General features: G+C 32.2%; 1 long non-coding RNA gene across 1 annotated transcript in view; it reads left to right on the top strand.

Annotated features, from left to right (window-relative positions):
• The window catches only part of LOC128249704 (uncharacterized), a 171,316-nt gene extending 156,308 nt beyond the window's left edge, over positions 1-15,008 (top strand). Inside the window, exon 3 of the long non-coding RNA XR_008265825.2 lies at positions 14,936-15,008. This is a non-coding gene — a long non-coding RNA (uncharacterized LOC128249704). The remainder of the gene's footprint in view (positions 1-14,935) is intronic.
• The last annotated feature ends 7,511 nt before the right edge of the window (positions 15,009-22,519 follow it).

Here is a 22,519-nt window from a genome sequence, read left to right as displayed (position 1 = left end):
AAATAAAAGGAGTCCTCTGTTTTTCCATTCGTCACCATTGCTCCTTTTTGAGTTCGCACGGTCGTTCCTTACAACTTTGTACACTAACACATTTTTTTACTATTATCTACTTATTCCATGTTTTAACCTTGTTTACTATAATACTCTTTTTCAATATTTTTAGATTGTAACTCTATAATTATATTAATGTAGGGATTAGTTTACAGATTTTGTCTATTTATATATTTTTTTATTTCTCATGTTTATGTTTATTCCTTGAATGATTTTAGGGATTTGACCTGAACAGTGACTGATTTTGGGAGTAAAATCATTTCCCCGTTCTAATGAACTCGGACAGAATTTGCTTATGATTTTATATAGTCCTATTTCAGCCATGAAAATCGCGTATTCTATGTACTAGCACTATCCTTTTACATTTATACTTCCATACTGTATATTATCGTATTAATTTTTACTGTCCAATTTATAAATTTGACATTTGATTTTTTTAAAATTATTATTTATATGATTTATTTATGTAATATGTTATTTAATTTAAATTTTTTAGATTAAAATCTTAGATATATTAAGCATGGATTTGGACGGGTTCTGAGTTGACTGGGATGTAGAGTGGTGGTTCGTCCCTAAATTAGTTATATATATATTATATTAGGAAACCTGGTGTAATATACCGATTTTTGCCTGTAAGGCTGGAATAAATGTTTTATTTCCTAATATTATTACTATATATATATATATATATATATATATATATATATATATGGATAATAATAAATGGAGCAAAACGCATGTCAATGAAAGTTCCTTTAATTCCTACATATATGTTTCGAAATACATGATAGTCCTTTCACAAATACGAAAGAGCTGTTTGGGTTCCTCATTTATTTCTCTTCAGGGAGTTCATAATAAAACATGTAATAGCAAGACAAAAACGAAATTGACTTCAAGTATGTAAATGTAGTCAATAACCCGAGCTCCTTTTATTGAGCCTGGTCACAGTTTATTTATGTTTGTTCAGTATCTGTGTCAAAATATCGCTTGTAGCAGCCGTTCTCTCGACATCGTTCACACATGCCTGACTTGGGCTTAGAAGTTACAGCCTGAGTTGTTATAATTGTAAAAATTAAAAGTAATTCAATGTTTTCTTGAAACAATAAATTCCTGTAGAGATTAGGATTTAAATTCCAATCTATGAAAAGTTTCTGTTCTACAATATTATTAAAGGAACGAAAGATTATCCGGCAACTTGGGCTTATACAAACGAGCCTGGCAGCTGTAAAGACTAACTGGCATCTCTTATCAAGAGTACAGGTGACAGTCAGATCCCTGATATTTGTTGTGCACTTTGCTGTCCTTATACGATTGCTGTTGTTCTGTGCATCTGTGGGTAAGGATCAGTTGTGTTTTGCTGGGTTGCTTTATGTTTCCCTTAACTTAGAAATGGAGAAAGACATAGTGCTAGATATAAAAAAAAACAAGCCATTTGGGTCTAGAGATAAAGTGGGAAACATGAAATTCTTTGAGCAGGCAAGTGTCTTATGCGAAATTTGTGATGAGCCTGAGTGATGCTGATGATCTGGAGTCACATCTGATATATATATATATATATATATATATATATATATATATATATATATATATGTGTGTGTGTGTGTATGTAATAAGAGAAGATAACATGGTCATAACACGGAGTTCCCTCATTCCAACAGTATTGAGCAACACGTGATGTCACACAATACATGCAATCAGTAGAAAGAAACTATTAGGTCACTATGGAGCAAAGATAATTAGCATTCAAGCTAAAACCTATGTGGTTTAATAGTCGCATGTTGGGTGCATCCAGCCACACCTATCTTGTCTATCTATCTGTCTGTCTATACAGTTCTATATTTAAGAGATGAGGAATTATGTACATTATTTACATTTGACGGATATTTGTGCTCATCTTGTTTGTTGCACTCTCAGAGTGGTTGGTGTTAGGAAGGGCATCCAGCTGTAGAAACTCTGCCAAATCAGATTGGGGCTTAGTATAGCCATCTGGTTCGCCAGTCCTCAGTCAAATCATCAAACCCATGCTAGCATGGAAAGCGGACGTTAAACGACGATGATGATGATGATGATATATATATATATATATACACACATATATATATCTGTATACATACATATTCATACACACACACATATTATACACACATATATATGCATGTGTATATATACGTGTGTGCTTATGTTTACATGTATGTATGTATTCAAAGAGAGAGAAAAAGTGTGTGAGAGAGAAAGAGAGATGTGAATGTGTAAATTCTTCAAATCCTTTCAGATTAGAAGTAGAGGAACCATCAAGTACAAATGATTAAATGTTAGATTCCTGTAAGTATGGTTTTGTAAAAGATATTTCAGCTTCATTTTATTTGCCGATTCTTATTTGATGTGACAACCTAAAATATAGAGCCAACCTGCAATTGAATCTAATCATCTGATATGTGTTAATGAGCACAAAAATGATAGGATGCAATTAGCCATACATAATGTGTCATGACAGAAATAGATTGCTAGATGTGTCAAAATGGTGCTACCAATTCGCTTGCTTCATATTGGTATTAAATATAAGATCATTTTCTGAAATTAATGACTCAACTGAATTATAGTAGACAAGTCAAATAATTTTCTGGGATAAAGAGGGAAAAATAAAATATGAAAAAAATAAATAATTAAAATAGATATAAAAATGATTGAAACAATACCATAAATATGAAATTGACAGTTGAAAATGTTCCTTGTGTGTTAGAAACATTTGTAAAAATGTTACAAAAAAAAAAAGAAAAAACAGGAAAATTTTAGAAAAAGAAGAAAAGAAAGGATAAGTTGCGAGATTGTTGTCTGCTGTAACTTTTAAAAATAATTATCAAGTGAATAAAGCTAAATAATTATAACGATAGAAACTAAAACAACATCAATAACAATGATGATGATGATAATAACAATAATAGTAACGATGAACACAAACAACAAAAGCAACAACAACAATAATAATAATAATGATAGTGATGATGATGATGATAAGGAAAGGAAGAATAATAGTGATGATGAGGATAATGATGATGCTGATGTGAAGGAAGGGTGGTAGTGAATGGTGTGGTGAAGCAGCTGGCGGTTAGGGTGGTAATCGTGATGGTGATGATGATGACAAGGGTAGCATTAATATTGTAGGCTGTAAGAATGTAGTAGTTAAAATTGAAATAAAATCTATCATTAAAACTTTCAAATAATTCAAGTTGCAGCAGCAGCAGCTGAGTGAACGTAATTTTAAAACTTCAAATATCGATTTGATTTTTTTGGTATTTCAATATTTGAATGGTGCTATGAAGCCAGCAATCAAAAGGCAATTCTGCTAACCATTTAATGGTCATCAAGCAGTAATATTCGTAATTTGCTCTGTTATTTGCTTTTTGTCTTTGTTTTGATGCTTTTTAAATCATTATAACTATTACTTATGGTCCTTTGTAGTAATGTGTGATCAGAGAAAGGTGAAATCTATTTTTGATGATGATTAAAAGCGAATCATCCAATCACAATAACTGCGATTGAACACGGCAAAATAAATTTCAGGCGCCAAAATGAATTGAACCAAAGTGGAAAACTTTATGATCATCAGACCCCTACAAATCTCAAAAGATTTGTCCACCATTTTACTATATTGTGACGGTTGACCATGACACCTGTGACCAAGAAAGCAGAAAAAACATGTACGAATGTTCAGACAGAGAAAACAATTACGACTATTGGGAAAAATCCAACCATAAATTGTGACTCAAACCAACAGAGGGAGGGGTGTTTATGTGGACACAAGTCACAATAGATGAAGTTATATCACAAGTCATAATAGATGTGATCATAAATCCTAAAATACTGTAGGTGTGTGTGTGTGAGAGAAAGAGAAAATGGGGGGAGAGAGAGAGAGAGCTGTGTGTGTGTGCTTATATATACTTGTGTGAGATCATAGAGTTCTAGACTACAATTCAGAATAATGGCCACTGTTTTGTTTGAGACTGAAACCGAAGTAAAAGGCAACAAAATATCCTGTGAATCCTGTATATTTTGCCTGGTGGAATTGAAGACGAAGAAAGAAGTTATATGGCCATATTTTGAACCACAATGATCCAAAATCTGAAATTCTTCAAGCTAGGAAAGCATAGAAAATCCCACACTTGACTGTCAACAGCAAGGGACCACTGATGTCAGTTTTCTAAAAGATGTGATGTAACCAGCAGCAAGGTAACAGTTAACTGTCATCTCAAAGAAGATATCAACAAATAGAATCTTGGAATAATCACCAAGGGAGATTTTGTCAAATAAAGCTCAGCCAGACGCATTATTCTAAAATGAATTTGACAAATGTTTGAAGAATAATAAATGTGAAGAACGTATCGTATAATTATACTGAAGAGTGGAATGTAATGAGTAGACAATTATCTGTTACTGCCTCACAGCAGCAGGAATTTATTAATGAAGACGTGTCAACATATTGCAACAGTTTGGTTCATTTTTGTTGAAATAGAGAAAGTGTGCCAAAATATGATAAGATATTATCGTAACTAACTGTCTGTTTGGCATTGCGACTTAAATATTTGGAAGAAAGAGGTGTGGGTGATTGTGTGTGAAAGAGAGAGAGAGAGAGGAGAAAGGGAAAGAGAGAGTTTTTGTAGAGAGAGAGAGAGAAAGGAAAAAGATGTAGCAATATTCATGCCTCTCCTCAAAGTGTTAAAATTGAAAACTGGGAATTATTCACTCCAACAAACACAAATTTCATTTCCTGTTTAGTTTAATTGTTACTAACGACACTCTCAGCCTTATTTCCCATGTAATAATGTGTGTGTTGTGTATATTTGTATATCACCACACTCTCACACACACACATGCATATATATATATTTATATATATATATATATTTATATATATATATCACTCTCTGAGTGGTTGGCATTAGGAAGGGCATCCAGCTGTAGAAACTCTGCCAAATTAGACTGGAGCCTGGTGTTGCCATCCGGTTTCACCAGTCCTCAGTCAAATCGTCCAACCCATGCTAGCATGGAAAGCGGACGTTAAACGATGATGATGATGATGTACAAGGTGCTCCTCAATAAACTATATTTCAATGAAATCGGGTAATTGTTTAAAAACTCTCTTTTATTTGACGGATATTTGTCCTCATCTTGTTTGTTGTTGACACAACGTTTCGGCTGATATATCCTCTAGCCTTCATCAGGTGTCTTGGGGAAATTTCGAACCCTGGTTCTCATTTCTAAGGTATTTTTCAATATTATTATTATTATTCAGGTCACTGCTTGGAATTGAACTCGAAATCTTGGGGTTAGCAGTCTTGCATATTGCGTAGTGGTTAAGAGCGCGGGCTGCTAACCCCAAAATTCCAAGTTTGATTCCAAGCAGTGACCCAAATAATAATAATAATAATAATAATAATGATAGTAACAATGAAAAATACCTTAGGAATGAGAACCCAGGTTCGAAATTTCCCCAAGACACCTGATGAAGGCTGGAGGGTACATCAGCCGAAACGCTATGTTAACAACAAACAAGATGATGACAAATATCCATCAAATGTTAATAATGTAAGTAATGTACATAATTCCTCATCTCTTAAGTATAGAACCGTATGTGTTAAAAGTGTATAAATTTAAAATTTTCTTTATAATTTTGTAATTTTTATAATTTTATTTTCATTTCTGTGTAATTCAATGAGTTACCTTGAAATTTTGCTGAAAGCTTTAATTAAGATGAGTTTAATGAAAAAGCTTGTATTAAAACACCAGGAGCAACCTGTGGTGGGTTGGTACCATAAAAGTCAAAAGTAATTTTAGTTGAATGCTGCAGGGAAATATTTATGGGGAGAATGGTTTGTAAAAGAAGAATGTTGGTGCATTTATTTGTGTGAAGGTATCACTTGCTACTTGCATATTTGAGAATCTGTGGATGGAGAAGTTTCTATAGAATTTTTAGTGAGACATTATGACAATGTTAATATAGAGAGAAGGAAATTGCAAATTTTCTAGATTCAAACTTACGAGATACACAAAATAAACAAAAGAGAATGATTTATGACTTAAAGCCTTAAGACCAAATATGGCCTCTCAATAGAAATGAAAGCATAAACAAAATAAAATAGATTTCAATATGCAAAGTTAATCACACACACACACGTGTGTGGTATGTATGTGTGTACATGTGTATCTTGATATGTATGTATACATACACAAACACACTCATATAATAAAAATACTTTCGTATCTAAAATATAAATATTTAACATGCTCTTTAAATTTGTAGCTTTCATATGATGCTTTTATACACACACACACCCCTGTATCTCTATTTTATCTACAACATTCAGATATGTGTATGTATACACACACACTCATATCTCTATGAATTCTATATAAAACACTGATATAATTCAAGATTTAGTTTATAGCTGCTTTTGCATGTATTAGATTCACAAATTGTTAAAAGATTATCCGGGTAAAATTCACATAAACCCATCTCTTCATATTCTTTATTCTTGTTCATGTGTGTATAATGTATCTGAACACATATTTGTGCCCAGGAAGAATATATTTACGCAAGGGGAAAAAATAGCTGAGTAGTTATGCATCAAAAAATTCTCCCCTCTATCTAAACAGGGGTATGATTATATGTATTATATTCTTGTGCAGATATTTCCCTTAATCCTATTAAACAGTGTGACATTTGCACAAAATTAAATAATGAAATATTTCAGTGTGGTACTTAATGGCATTAAAATTTGACAAATTCAACAGCTTTGGTTAATTGTTTATCTGCTTACATTAACTCCTTTAAAATTGCATTAGATAGGATTCTGCATCTGTTGTAAGTAAATGTGTTTATAAATGAATAATTCTGGTCAATATTTTGCAAACACTGACAAAACGGGAGATTTTAATTAACGTAAATGATGACATAGAAAAGAAGCAGATAACTAAAGAACAGCTTACAAAAGTTTAAATGCTATGTTATTCCATTCAGGACTCAGTATGCTCCCCACTTTTCCCCCAGCACACAATGCTGTAGAGGAGTCTTTCAGAGAGGTCTTTAAAGTAATTTGGGATTGTGTCCTGTCTCTAAACTTGTGATGTATTTTCTTTTAAATCCAAAGTTGATGAAGCATTATAAATTTTCTTTGTTTCATATAATTTCTTTTATATATATTTATATATATATATATATATATATATATATATATATATATATATATATACTTCCTTCAGTCTTCAGACTGTGGCCATGCTGGGGCACCACCTCGAAGAATTTTAGATGAACAAATTGACCTTTTTTTTAATGCCTACTACTTATTCTATGTTTTCTTTTACTAGCCTGCTGAGTTATGGGGATGTAAAAAGACCATCACCGGTTGTCAAGTGGTAGTGGGGGACAAACACGCACACATGTACACACACATACATGACAGGGCTTCTTTCAGTTTCTATACAGTATAGCAAATTAACTCAAAAAGCTTTGGTCCTTCTGAGTCTATAGTAGAAGATACTTGCCCAAGGTGCAACACAGTGGGACTGAACCTGGAACCATGTGGTTGAGAAGCAAACTTCTTTTTACATATATGGTCCCATAGATTCTTTTTTGCATTCAGTTCAGGAGATAATGTGGACCGTTTACCCAACAGAGTTACAGCATTAGCTCTAAGCCAGTCTTTCACACATTTTACAAAATGGCAGTGTGCCATATCATGGTGTTGTAATACAAAGGAATTATATGTGATCACAAGAATAAGCAACGTTTAGAGTTTGTAGTTTTATCTTGAGAATTACAGGATCTTGTGGGAATTCCCCATAAAAACTTACTGCACTATTAAAGCAACAAGACCCAATATGATTAAAGAGGACGAAATAAACTGTGTAAGATCAGAGATTTGCAATTCCCTCTGATAGGAGAGTTGATAGTGAAAAAAATCGAGAATTCTCAGAATCTATCCTGGTTGCTGAGAAGACTGTGGACGACTAAGACAATAATTATTCCTGTTGAAACTGGTGAACTTGGCACAACACCCAAAATTCTACCTAAAAGAGTGAGAAGAATTGGAATGGAGACCTGTGTGGTGACCCACAGAGAAATACCTTCCTATATTCTGCAAGAATCCTACGGATGATTCTTGAGATTTGAGTAGAATGGTGGTCACTCAAAGTAACATTCCTGCTAATCAAATTAACATGTATTAGCTTAATAATAATAATAATAACAATAATAATAATCTACTATAATAATACTCTTGCATGTTTCTCCATCACAACATCTGAATGGGAAAGGAAGGGGTGATAGATGAATAAGGAAGGAAGGGGCGATGGCAAGCTGGTAGTGGGATGATATGGTGAAAAAAAATCAAACAGCGTTTCAACTCTGTATGAGTATATGTGTGTGTATGTAAAAGGGAGGTATGTAAATGTTTGTGTGTGTGTGTGTGTACAAGAGAAGAATGTGAATGTATGTGTGAAGCAGCGTTCTTTCTGTAACAAATGATGATTGGTGTCTCAAGACAACCACTTGATAACATTGACAAGTGTGTTACTTTGAATTACCATCCATATTCTCTCTGTTTTGTTATAAATAATTATTACAATCACTCACACCAACACAAACACATACAAACTCATTAGAGAAAATAGCAATGTTAATAACATGGGATCACATTAAATTTGTCACACCTTTATTTATACAAGATTGGCTGAGTTCATGGTGAAAAGAAAGTAATTCTATCATCAGCATCGTTGTTGTCATCATCATCACAATCATCATCATCATCATCATCATGATTGTGGACATTTTTTTCATTATTGTTGTTGCTGTTGTCATCATTGTCGTCATCATCATCATTATGGGTTTGTCTTCTCTCAATTTTGTTTCCATTTCTTGCTGAGTGTCTTCCCACTACCTAGGACAAAGACATTCACTGTATATATTTATTATTATCATTATTCATATGTCTTTATTTTCTTACCTGTAACTGAAATTAAGTTCTGCAAAATCTTGTAAAACCTTCCATTGTTGATGGATATTTACGAACACAAAAGCAGAAAGAAGTACTACAATAAAATTACTAGAGAACTTAATTTGTCAAAAGCCACAGGGGAAGGCAGAGCAAGGAGGTGAAGGACTTTTACAAAGGTTATTTATTTGTAAGGTTGACAGTTATATTGTGAATCTCTTTTAAAACGGTGGCACCAAACAGGAATGCGTACGCAGTTAAGTCTTTTAAAAAGCCATATTAACTGGAAGGGTTTTTGAAATAAACTTAATAAATGACAGTTAAACAATGACAATCTTTCTGAAGAAATTTCCTCTTCATCTAATGATTCCACCCGATTCTTATATTGATGTTTACAATACCATTTTCTCTATTTTGTTGGAATAATTTGTTGCTTCTTTTTTATTTTTTGTGTTTTGGCTTTTCTTTGATTGTTCTTTTTATTATTATTCAAGGAGAGAAATGGCAAGCGAGTGATAGAAAGACCAGAGAATTAAACTAAAAGGTGATTCATGACATTCAGGCATGTTTCTTTACATCCCAAGTTCAAATTCTGCTGAGGTCAACATTAGCTTTTTATCCTCTCAGGGCTGATAAAAGAAGTACTAGTCCTTCCTAAAAAATTTGAAACCATTTTTAAAAGGAGCAAAACAGAAGCAGTGAAATAGCTTCAATTCTTGGACAAAACCATTTCGTTCATTAATAAGCATTGAGAAGACAGAAACATGGCACATTTTCTTAGAATTCTCTTTAATGTTTTGTCTATATTTTTTATTCCAAACAAAAATGTTCTGCTTCAAATTCTCACCTGCAGAATGAAACTAAAATATGAAAAGATCAACAACACATGAGAATAGCAGAAATTTAAATTAGAGTGAAATTTAATCTTTCACATTTCCTGAAATTACAAATTTACATCATCCCACAACATTCCACAATACTTCCAACACTTCAATGACAACAACATCTTAACAACACCAACCGTTCCACAAACATCCTGTGAGTAGAGACCCATGCACCACTCACTAAAACAGGGTTCCTTCCTCTTGTTAGATTTTGCGTTTGTCCATCTTATGTCAGAATGGAAAGAGAATGTGAAATGATGATGATGATGATGAAGAAGATGGAATGTAATTTGAGAGATTTAGCAGCTATTTCTAGCATTTTCTATCATTCTTTCATTGGTTCCAAATTTAAATTGGATAAAAAATAAAAGTAATTAAAAATAGTGATATAAGATCATTATTTTGAAATTGCAAATCAAATTATGGGTTTTGGGGATGAGAGATTGTTGTTGTTGTAATTAGAGGGAGGAACAATGTAAGAGAGATGGAATGGAATAATGGAAAGTTGATCCCTCACTAAATTTGAATTAAAAAAAACAGTGTGGGTGGTGTGAGTCGGGGTGGTAGGAGATGTAAAGTGTTTAGTTTAATGCTCTAATGATCCTGCCAAATTGTGTCATTGGGAAATGAATGATCATTTCACAAGAAATCAATGATTGGGCAATTAACCTCTCCATGTGCTTTTAATATTACCATAATATTTTAATAAGTGACCATGTAGGAGATGAGGGTAGAATTACTGGTGCTGTGGGCAAGATTTTCTCATTGTCTTGCAACGTTTAATTACGTGCCTTTAGAGTTCTGAGTTCACATCTTGTCGATGTTGATTTTGCCTTCAAATGTTCCAAGATTGATACAAAAAGTACCAGGCAAATAATGGGATCTATTTCACAACTGCTTCCTCCATCCAAATTTATATCCTTTAATTTATTTTGTTAATGCAAAGCATTTAATTAATCATTGGTTGAAAAATGAGAATTGGTGATGCAAGTAATTTTCTGGAAGTTGAAGAACATGTCATTGTTTCGAAACAGATGATGGTTTACAACTGTAAGAGTATCTGGCCATAGAAAATTTGCCTCAATGCATTCATCTGACTCCTGCAAGCAAGGACAAGTGGACATTGAAAGGAAAATGATGTTTAAAGATTTGTATTGTTTCAATGCTATACTGGACTGTAAAACAAATCTAGAGATTTTGGCAAACACTGTATGTATAGACAAATATAAATGCATTATCTTTGTATACAACACCTTTTTGGACAAAGAAAATAAAATGTCAGTACTATGACAGCAGGACTTATGATGTATCTAACTGTTGACTGGCAAAGCAGGACTTGTGTCCAGTTAGTGGCACTGTGATAGCATGACTTATGAAGCATCTATTTACTGCTGTTACGAGTACTGGACTTATGACATGACCTGTAGCAGCAGGGACATATGATATCATAATTTATCTTTATGTGACATTTGATATACAAGAAAGAACGTTTTTTTTCTGTTATTGTTTTTGCTTTTTCACCAGAAGCAAACCAAAACGCAGCATTCTTTTGAACAATGACGAGGCTGAGATGCTGGAGGTGTCCTTCATCCTTATAAGCTTTACATGAAACTTCACTCCGACAAGATATCAAAGAGGTGGCTACCTTCATATTAAGTAGCTTAATTCCTAAAAGCCTTTCAAATGCCACAGGTTGAAGAATTTATCTGCAAGTAGAGAACTTTGTAACTTGCTCAGGTCATTCATAAACACAGCTTAGTGGTTTGGGCATTTGACATGTGAATATAAGATCATGAGTTCGATTCCTGGCAGTATGTTGTGTTCTTGAGCAAGACTCTTTATTTCTCATTCCACTCATCTGGCAAAAATGAGTTGCCGCATTCTGTGTCATGCTGAATCGCCTTGAGAACTACATGATGGGTATGCATGTCTGTGGAGTATTCAGCCAGTTATACATTAATTTTTCCAATGGAGAATCAGGCAGCCACCGCCTTTCTGGACAGTATTTAGAATATGCCAGAAGGCAAAAGTGTCACTTTGTATCACATTCCATATAAGGCATTTCACTTCAAACCAGGATAGAATTAGCAGACGTCTAACAGGCTTTTTACCATCGTCTCTGGATGATTCTACAGGAAATATCTAACAGAGATTAGATGCTATTATTGAATCAGGATTTTTATGAGTACAGAGACTGGACTTCACCGTCAAATTATCTTCATTAATGTCCAACAAATAAAGAATTCATTAGTGTGGCTTATAGAATAATCTCAATGGTGATATTATCAAGCGCAAAAATGTCGTGAATGTTAGCATTATGTTCTAAATAATCATGAGTTTGTCTGTTACTAACAGAAATATTATTTTACCACTTGTTAAAAGATATTGATCAGTCTTTGGAAATAATAATTTTTTTTTGTCTTTTTGTTGATATTTCTATTTTTTATTTATCTTTTCATTCGTCTTTCGTTGAACAACTGAATGTTGTTGGAAATAACGAGTTTAATTCTTAACAAATGAGGCTGCATAATTTCATTGTGTCTAAGAATTGAAATAATGATTCTAAAAATGAAGTCCATTGCAAAACAACATTTAATATTCAAGATGAAAAAAACAAAAAGAAATGTTGAAATATAACAATATATAGAAGAAAAAGGAGGAGGTAAAAAAACAACAAATAATAGGAAGAAACAAAAGAAAAATTTATCAGCAATAAAGCAACTTTAAATTTGAATATTTCTTTTACACTTCTTCTACAATTACAACAATGAGTTGCTCATATCATTATTATTATTATTGTCGTTATTTTAACATCTACTACCACCACCACCACCACCACCACTGTCCTCGTCGTCATCGTCGCTGCCGCCGATACTACTACTACTGCTGCTGCTGCTGCTATTAATTATCATTATGTTTCATTGTTATTACCATATTTTGTTATTTATTTTGTATTATATTATTATCATTATTATAATTATTATTTATCATTTATTATTGTTGTTATAACTTATGTATTATTATTATTGTTATTATTATTATTAATAATAATTGAAGGGTTGTTTTTATTCATTTTGTTTTTTTTTACTACATAAGGATGAAATATTCCATCAATACGACAAGTGTAAAAATTGAAATCTACTTCATTTTTAAAAGTGTATAAATGCATCGAAATGAAACAAAAATAATGAAGGACAGAGAAAGAAAAAAAGAAGGAAAGAACATAAGACAAATCAACGGACGAAAAAATAAATTAACTTATAAATAAATAAATGAATGAAAGAATGAATTGCTTAAAGCTTTAAAGAGAAATTCTATAATGGAAGAAAAACAACTTGGTAAAAGAAACAAAACAAAAATGTTTTAAAAAAGCAAGGAGAAAGAAGGGAATTTTTAAAGAGCAAGGAACAATGAATTCCTATCGGAAAGGTGGTATTAATCGTTTAAGATCATATTATGTTGATAGCATTACTAAAAATATATTGATCATTTTCATATTTTACTACTTAAAATTTCTTTTTTCCTCCCATTTTTGTTATTTGTTATATATATTTCTATAAGTTTTTTTCAAATGGCAATAATGGTAAAATCACTTTTTCTTTTTTACTTCCTCATTTATTTATTTATTTTTTATCTGTAGACTCAAAACCAGGGTTAGACTGATTGATGCCAAGGCAATATGGTTATAGAGGAATGGGTGTGATTCATGTTATAAGGTATCCAGCTATTATAAAGTATCCAGCTATTATAAAGTCTTGACAATATTTATATCCATACACTCACACCCACACACATACAGACACATACATTTACACACATGTATATACATTAGTGTATATAAGGATAAAACCTGCCACTATTCCCTTTTAATTTTTGATGGAATATTTTTCTAAAGTTCTATAAAATGTTTATGGGATTAGGTCAAAAGTAGGAACTTATCAAACATTCAGTTGTCGTAAATAGCAGAGCTTGTAAGACTTTAAACCTATTTGGTTTTTGACGCTGCAAGGAAAAACTGATATGGTTTAGGTCACCTTACAGATGAATAAATATAAAAGTGTCTTTGTAGACTTGTATTGTTTTATTTAAAAGTAATTTGTTTTTTTTTGTACTCCTAGTTTGACATTGCAAAATGGATTTTATCGATGTGAGGTTTTTGAGTGAATTTCGGATAGTGAGCTACCAACTAAAAGGTCTTTCTGATGTTTTTATTGTGTTGTGGATATACACTTAATTTTACATTATTCCTTAAGAGGAAGTGTGGTGGATCGATTACTGATTAATGATTTAATCAAAAGAAGGGGGACAGCTCAAATTACTCCTTTCAGGTATTCTGAGCAATGTGTTAGAAAGCATGGGGTGGGGAGTTATCCTCCTGGTTGATCCAATCCAAATACTTGCTATAAAATGGACTCTGCTCCAGGCAGTCAAGAGATGAGTTTTGGTGTTTAATCCAGCAACAGATTAAGAGCAACAATGATTGTTTTTCTGCAGATTTTACTCATTACCTATCAACCAAATTTTATTGACAATAATTTATTGAATCCAAGGCTGTGGTAGGAAACAGGTACCCAGGGTACAATCAGTGAAATTTAACAAGGTACTATGAATACATTCCACCCCCAGTCCTTCTACCACACCTGCATCCTGCTTGATTGATGGATATCTTAATTTCTGATACTAGGAGATACATTAGTGTCTTATCCTTCCATCCAAGCGTTTATGTGTGCATATATGCATATATATATATATATATATATATATATAAGGGTATGTGTGTATGTAGATGTATGTATATAGACACACATACACACACATATACATGCAATAATTCTATATATACATACACACACATATATATATATGAATATTTTTAAAATCTTAGGGAATAAGTATTCCAGGTTATCAGGACTTTTACTATTTTACACTTTACTAATGCAATGTAAACAGTATCATTTATAATATTATTACAAATTTGGGATTTTACTAATAGAACTGCAACTCCTATTTCAGGATAACCTTAGCACATGACAGGAGGAGCAGCCATTTACACAGGAAAAAGGAGTGAACATTATGTCGATAAGTATTCTTCATTTGTTAATTTTTTTTACTAGTTTTATTCAATAAATTTATAACGTATAAAATGGTTTTTACTAAATAATCTTTTTAGATACAATTAACTTACGTTTGACATTAAAAAAATGGTAATTTATACTTGTATAGATAGGGGTAAATCTTACACTAAATTATTAATTCCCGTTATCTTTATATATATAGGTTGTAGGATTTGATGTGTTCATAATATAGTCGTTGAGGGTTTCCTTAGGTTTACCATTTTATATACATATATATATATATATATATATATATATATATTGGTATTGTAATTTAGGTGGTTAATTTTTAATTTTTAAAAATATATTTGTAATTTACATATTTTAATATATTTTTATTCATATTCTTATTTGTCTATTTAATATGACCTATAATATGTATTTTAACTTTGATCCGTAAATAATAATAATAACAATATGATAAATAGCGTGAGGACGCACTGGTGGATTTATGTATTATGTATAGCCTTGATAAACACGTGTAGCATTGATTAAGAATATCTTCTTTCCCCACAGACTAATAACAGGTAAGTTATATAGATTTTTCAAATATTTTTTCAACTAATTTTATTGTATTTTATAGTAGGTTTTTTAACTACTTATATTACTTTATTGGATATAATTTTCTATGTGTATCCTATAACATGGGTTGGACGATTTGATTGAGGACACACACGTGTGTGTGTGTGTGTGTGTGTGTCTATGTTTGTGTGTCTAAACATAGGTTTTCTCCTGTAGTGACTATATGTTCCTGTGCTTCCTATGACAACGGATCCAGTAATAGCTTAATGACTGAAGAAGGACAGGAATATGTTGAGAGAATTTCTCACGTTTAATGATTAAATGCACAGAACCACATACATACACCATCATGTATGCACCACCATACATGTACACACTGACGCACACATGTACAGATACAGGTGCAAGCACACAGACATGTAGATGCAGGTTCACATTTAAATTGCATTATGTTAATTTCAGCTTTGCTAATTTGTATTCTAGGAAAGTGGGTTCCCTAAATATTACCATTTCTCTCCCTTCTCTTTGGCTAAATGGTGACACTCCATTATGGTCTTAAAATTCTAATGAATGAGAAATATAACTCACATGTATACACACACACACACACACACACACACACACATACATATATATATATACACCCACACATACATACATCATACACACAAACATGCATACAAGTATATGATTGCACAAATATGCATAGATGCATACATAAATATATGCATGCATGTATTTACGTGATAATGTCAAATGTCTGTGGAAGCAGCTGCACAAAATCTTCATGAAGGTTTTACCACTCTTTGCAGAATGATGTTGATACTTAGACCACACACAACACAGCCCATAAAGAAATCTGTCCCAAGATAGAAAATTTAAGAATACATCAGTTATTGAATATCAATGCAAGTAGTACTGGTGCAACATGCCCATTAAAACTTATATAAATTGCAGATACTACAAGCCTGCTGGGACAGAAAGGTAAACTTGTGTATTATCATTGAAGTCAGCTTCCAAAACCAATGAGAAGGTGACTGTCTGTGGACAGCTGCTTCAAAACCTGAAGCTTGTCTATCTTGATTATAAATTCACATTTATACAAATGGTAATGTTTGTAAATGTCTCATTGCAAATCTTCAAAAAAGAAAAATGATCAACAAACACATACTCTATCAAACACAATCTTTAAGTGGAACATGAAAAATATACAATAATTTTCTAAGGTTCAGCAAGTAACACTTGTTGAATTTGTTTACCAAATTCCAGTTGATGGAGAAGCTTTTGTTTCTTTGGAAGAATATTAAATATTAAAAAAGACATACACTTGTTTATAAGTACATGCTTATTTGCATACACGCATGCATACATACAAACATACATACGTACACAGACAACACAACACCATATATCTATGTACATAGATACGGGCGTGTGTGTCTGTGTTTGTCTGTGCAAGTACATATGTATACATGTATATAGAAAGCGAGAGAGAGTGAGTGAGAGGGAGGGATAGAGGGGACAAAGAGCAGGAGAGAGAGAGAGGGGTGTGGTACGTAGAGAGATAAAAAGGGTGATATTTTAATGAATTCTTGTTGAAAAATATAAAAATACCGAGTGCAACCTTCATGTTGGAAGTTGTCTACAGATTCTTATAAATGCTGATTTATGAGTGATAAACAAGGACTAAATCACAGTTTCATTCATCAGGTTGACTGAGAAACCCACTGGGGCTTATGGTTGACAGGCAGAATGACACTATAGTTTAGCTCTGCATTTGTCTGAATATATTTATATTAATATTAATTTCTTTGTGTAGCACTCTCTCTCTCTCTCTCTCTCTCTCTCTCTCTCTCTCTCTCTCTCTCTCTCTCTCTCTCTCTCTGTGAATACATCTCCTTGATTGGACAAATAAACAAGTGTCTCGGGAGGTCCATGTGCATATAGATCTGCTATAAATTACTCCTGACACAAATATCTTTCCTGGTTGACTCCCTTCAGTGATGTTTGCAGTACATTAGTAAGACAGGATGTTAATGGTTGTGTACATGCACACTCATTTTGTTTCTCACATATGTTTCACTCACTTTATATTTTATTCATCGTGGCTCACTGCTATTTATATCATGGAACCAATTTATGTGAAACCCTAAAGAGATACAGAAGCATCTTTCTTTCCTAGAAGATTTACTGCAAGATTTTTAGAAATTATGCTTGTATTTTCTTTATGCGACAATATTCGGGATTAATTTTTCCAAATAACACATTTCATAAAGATATTGGTCATATCCCCGACTAATTTATAATTAATTGCAGAGTATGTTGAGTGTATAAATAGATTTGTTACATGAATTAGGAAATACACTGAAGTGCATACATCTCTAGTCACTAAACACACACAAATATACACACATGTGCACTACAAACACATACACTTAGACACATACACAAATGCACACACACATTTATCCATGTGTTTGTATGCTCAAAGATCTACCAGCATGTTGGGTTATGTTTGCGTGTTGGCATGCATTTCTGTATGCATAAAAGGTGCAAAGCTGGAAGCACCATTATTGCACTTGGCCAAATGCTTTGAGGCATTTGGTTTGTCTTTACTCACTGAGTTTAGATTCCGCTGAGTTGAACTTTGCCTTTCATACGTACAGGGTCGTTTAGATAAATACCAGCTGAGGACTGGCATTGATGTAATCAGCTTAACCCTGCACCAAAATTGCTGGCCTTGTGTCAAAATTTGCAACAACAATACACGTATATATACATTTTTTTTTTTTTTAATAAACCTACTCTTTAGTACTTCCAGATATTTTCATGTAATTTTGGTAAATATATGTATTAGAATGAGATGTCAGTGTTATTTTCATTTTTGCATAATTTAGACGATAGTTCATTCACCGCACCCTGTATTTACATACACACACACACACACAGATATATATATATATGTATACGTATATATCTATCTATGTATGTATGTATATATATTTATGCATGTACGTATGTATATAAATATGCATATACACACATATACCACCATTGATACCAGTTTTAAAAAGAATCTACACAAATCCAGCACAGAACGTACAGTAAAATAGCTGAGCCAGAAAAAGAGAACATCACAGCATACATTTGTTTCTTCTTTTCTTTAGTCTTAGCTAAGTTGACCATTCTAATGTTTCTGGCTTTAAGAGTGCACTTGAGATTAAAGCTTGTGTAATCCATTAATCTTCAGTTGACCATATCTCGATAGCAGAACATAAATCCTAATTAGTGCTGCTAGTCGCAACACAATATTAGATTTGGGACTCAGTTTATGCCATTAAGATCTCATTAGAATGTGTTCAGATCTTCAATGGTGTCTATGTGATGCTATAGAATTTTGGTTTGTTGTTTTGTGTTTTTGTTGTTGTTGTTTTAGTTTTCTAAACATGAAACTATCAGATTACTGTGTCTAGCAAGTTTTAAACTAGTAAATCATAACAAGTTGTTGGTGTTCTTGTTGTTGTTTTGTTTTTTGAATGAAACCATTCATATAAATATAAAAATATTCGTAGGAGGATGATTGAAGGAAAATTGACAAGAAATAATTGATAATACATGAAAAAATCTTAGAAAACAAACAATATGAAATGTGTGCATCTATGTATGTGCATTATATATATATATATAGTTTTTGTGAGTATATAAGTGTGTATGTATACATGCATATATACATACAAATATATATGTGCATATATTTATATATATGTGTGTGTGTGTATATGTATATATCTATATATCTATATATGTATGAATATATATGTTCATTTATATGTACACACAGATATATAAAGGGAAAATTGTGAACAGTCATCAAATTTCATTTCATATTTCATATACCTTACATTTTATCTCATATTTAAGTAAGTGTACAGTATGTTTATGTATGTGTGTGTATGTATATACATATATATATATATATATATATATATATATATATATATATATATATATATATATATATATATATATATATATATATATATACGTGTGTGTGTGTATTTGCCCAGACATTTAGCGTATATATATAGAGAGAGAGAGTGCACAATAATATATAACTTATTTAGATATGAGATAAAATACAAGAGATATGAAATGTGAGATGAAACATGTTGATTGCTTAACTCTTTTAGAAGTAGAAAAATGTTTAAAGAACTCTATTCAAGCCAAAATTACTTTATCAATATGAAAACTGTTCCTATAATGTCTATCTAAAATTATGGTCATGTGATGAAAGAATAGATTAGTATGAAAATTATTAGCCCTTTTTTGTGAGTTCAAATGACACTGAAGGCTGTCGATTGTGTTTGTAATATAGGGATGTAATTTTTATGTTTGTAATAAACACTGGGAATAGAGATTAGGGACACTGAGGTAAATATGTCTTGTCTCCAATAGTTTTAATATCAAAGAAATGAGATATTTTTATATTTGCAATATTAGAGAAAGCATATCTGTCTGGAATGCTTCTGTGGTTTCTGTAGTATATTTCTAAATGGATGAACATAATTAAACACATGCATGCACACGCACACACACACACACACACACACACACACACACACAAACACACACACACACACACACACACACACACACACATTTATGTTAATTCATTAAGGAATGAGAACAATAGCATCAGCAGTACCCCACACAGATCTTGTAACTGTAAATTCTTTAGTAACAATCCCCTGAAAAATGTGTGCTTAGTTTATTTCTTGTTCAGCTTTGCTAATAGCTGTTTCATCTATACCAATATCTAATGTAGATGGAACTACAAGAACTTACTTCGGAATGACTGGAAATGCCTCCAAGGAAATATATATTTAACACTTGGTTTTGTTTAGAGATACAAGAAAAGATCCTATCAGGTGGTGCTATTGATTTTGACATGGCCAGCGCCAATCTTAGAATCATATCTAAATTATCTGTCAGTTTGTCTGTCTGCTTCTCAGTCTGTCTGTCTGCCTCTCTGTCAGTCTGTCTGTCTATCTGTCTCTCTCTCTATCTATCTATCCATCTGTCCATCCATCTATCTATCAGCATATATATATATATATATATATATATATATATATATATATATATATATATAGTGATGAATGGATATCTGTATAATGTAATTTTTGTTTGAATTCGAAGATAATTTGAAATCTAAGCTGTGGTGATGATGGTATCTGATATAACAATATTTAGATACCTGGAACTGTTATTAAATCATTTGATATTTAAAAGGACAAAGTGCAATACACAGAACTGTTATAAACTATTTGATATTTACTGTTCTCTCAATATCATATACATCTTCATTGGTATATTAAAGTATGGATAGATTAGAAGGCAGAAAACAGATTTATAACAAGATATAAATGATTATCTGTGTAGGTGGATGAGAAGAATTGCAAAGATATTGATAAATGATTCATAGATTGAAAGAAGACTGATGAATAAAGTTTGTAGAGTGACACAATGAGAAATGACTGCACAGATTCATAAAAAATATACATCCACAATAACAAATTATGACTGCATATGTATATATATATATATATATATATATATATATACTAACAGAATAGCCCGTCGTTGCCAGGCAATTTTTACAATAGAATGTCGTATATAAATTTTTATTTGTTCCATGTCAGAGCATGCCTCCCCTGACAGATAGGCGTCTTCATTAGGACAGATTTGTGCAATTTTTCACCAAAAAAATTTTGTTTAGCATTTTTTTATTTTTCCAATTATTTACATGTCTGTGTGACCGTTTCACATGACTTTATTCATTAAAACTTCAAAAGATCTTACAACTTTGCTCATCGTAAGGCTTTGCTTTAATTTGTTTCATAAAAATTCCTCCTCCTAATGATTTTGCTTTCATTTTGTGATAGGTATCATACAAAAGATACCAGCTATCATGCAGTAAAGGCTAGCTTTCAAATCCTGTTTTCTGATTAGGTAAAATTGATTAAACTTTAAACCTCAGTAACATTCTTCTGCAATTTTCCTGGAACAAATAAAATCGGATTTAACATGGAAAGTTATTTCACTCACATGTGACAGCAACAAGGATGACCCTGCAAAAGTAGACAGACAGTTATAGGACGTCACACACACACACACACACACACAGGTAATCACAAGTCTAGAAGAGTGTATAGTAGACATAAGTATATATGTATTTATATATGTACGTATGCATATATATGTATGTGAGTGTTTCTTTGCAATTGCCATTGTTTTGTGTTTTGAATTATTTGTCTTTGGTCGTCTTCATTTCTATTTGGTCAGATTTTTTCAATCTGTGAATAATCTAAAACCTCTTAGTGAAATATTTCTTAGCAGAGTTGAAACAAAACAATGGCTGCAGCTAAACCACCACTGACACCACCACCAAAACGACAACGACCACCACCACCACAACAACAACAACAGGAATCCCACTACAAAAGGAATTGGTTTAGCGCTTCCATTAATTTTAACTTGTTAAGTAATCCTCCTAAATAACAGGTGAGTTGTCAAAGTCAAGCAACAGGTGAGATATCCAAAGTAGATCAAATAAGGTGTCAAAGTAGAGCAAGTGCTGAGGTGTCACAGTAGAACAACAGGTAAGGTGTTATAGAAAATATGTAATCAAAGGTAGTAGAACAGGTGAGATTTCATGGGAACTTAAAATGTTATCTTGTGACAAGAATATTCCATAAGTCTGTTAATTCTTATAGGTGTTGTTTAGTCCACAGGTAAGTCTTCTTCTGGCAGGCTTATAATCAAAATATTTCAGATCTGAACCTTCCACCATTTTTAAAAAATTAAATATTTGGTCATAGCATAGCTAGGACTACATTATTCTGTGTGTGCATCTAAATTTATGAACACTTAAGTGATAGACTTAATACAGACATTCATT

This window comes from Octopus bimaculoides, chromosome 16, assembly GCF_046866305.1.
Source record: "Octopus bimaculoides isolate indiv1 chromosome 16, ASM4686630v1, whole genome shotgun sequence".
Lineage (NCBI taxonomy): Eukaryota > Metazoa > Mollusca > Cephalopoda > Octopoda > Octopodidae > Octopus > Octopus bimaculoides.
The sequence above is the reverse complement of the archived record's forward strand: the minus strand, read 5'-3'. Positions and strand labels throughout refer to the sequence as shown.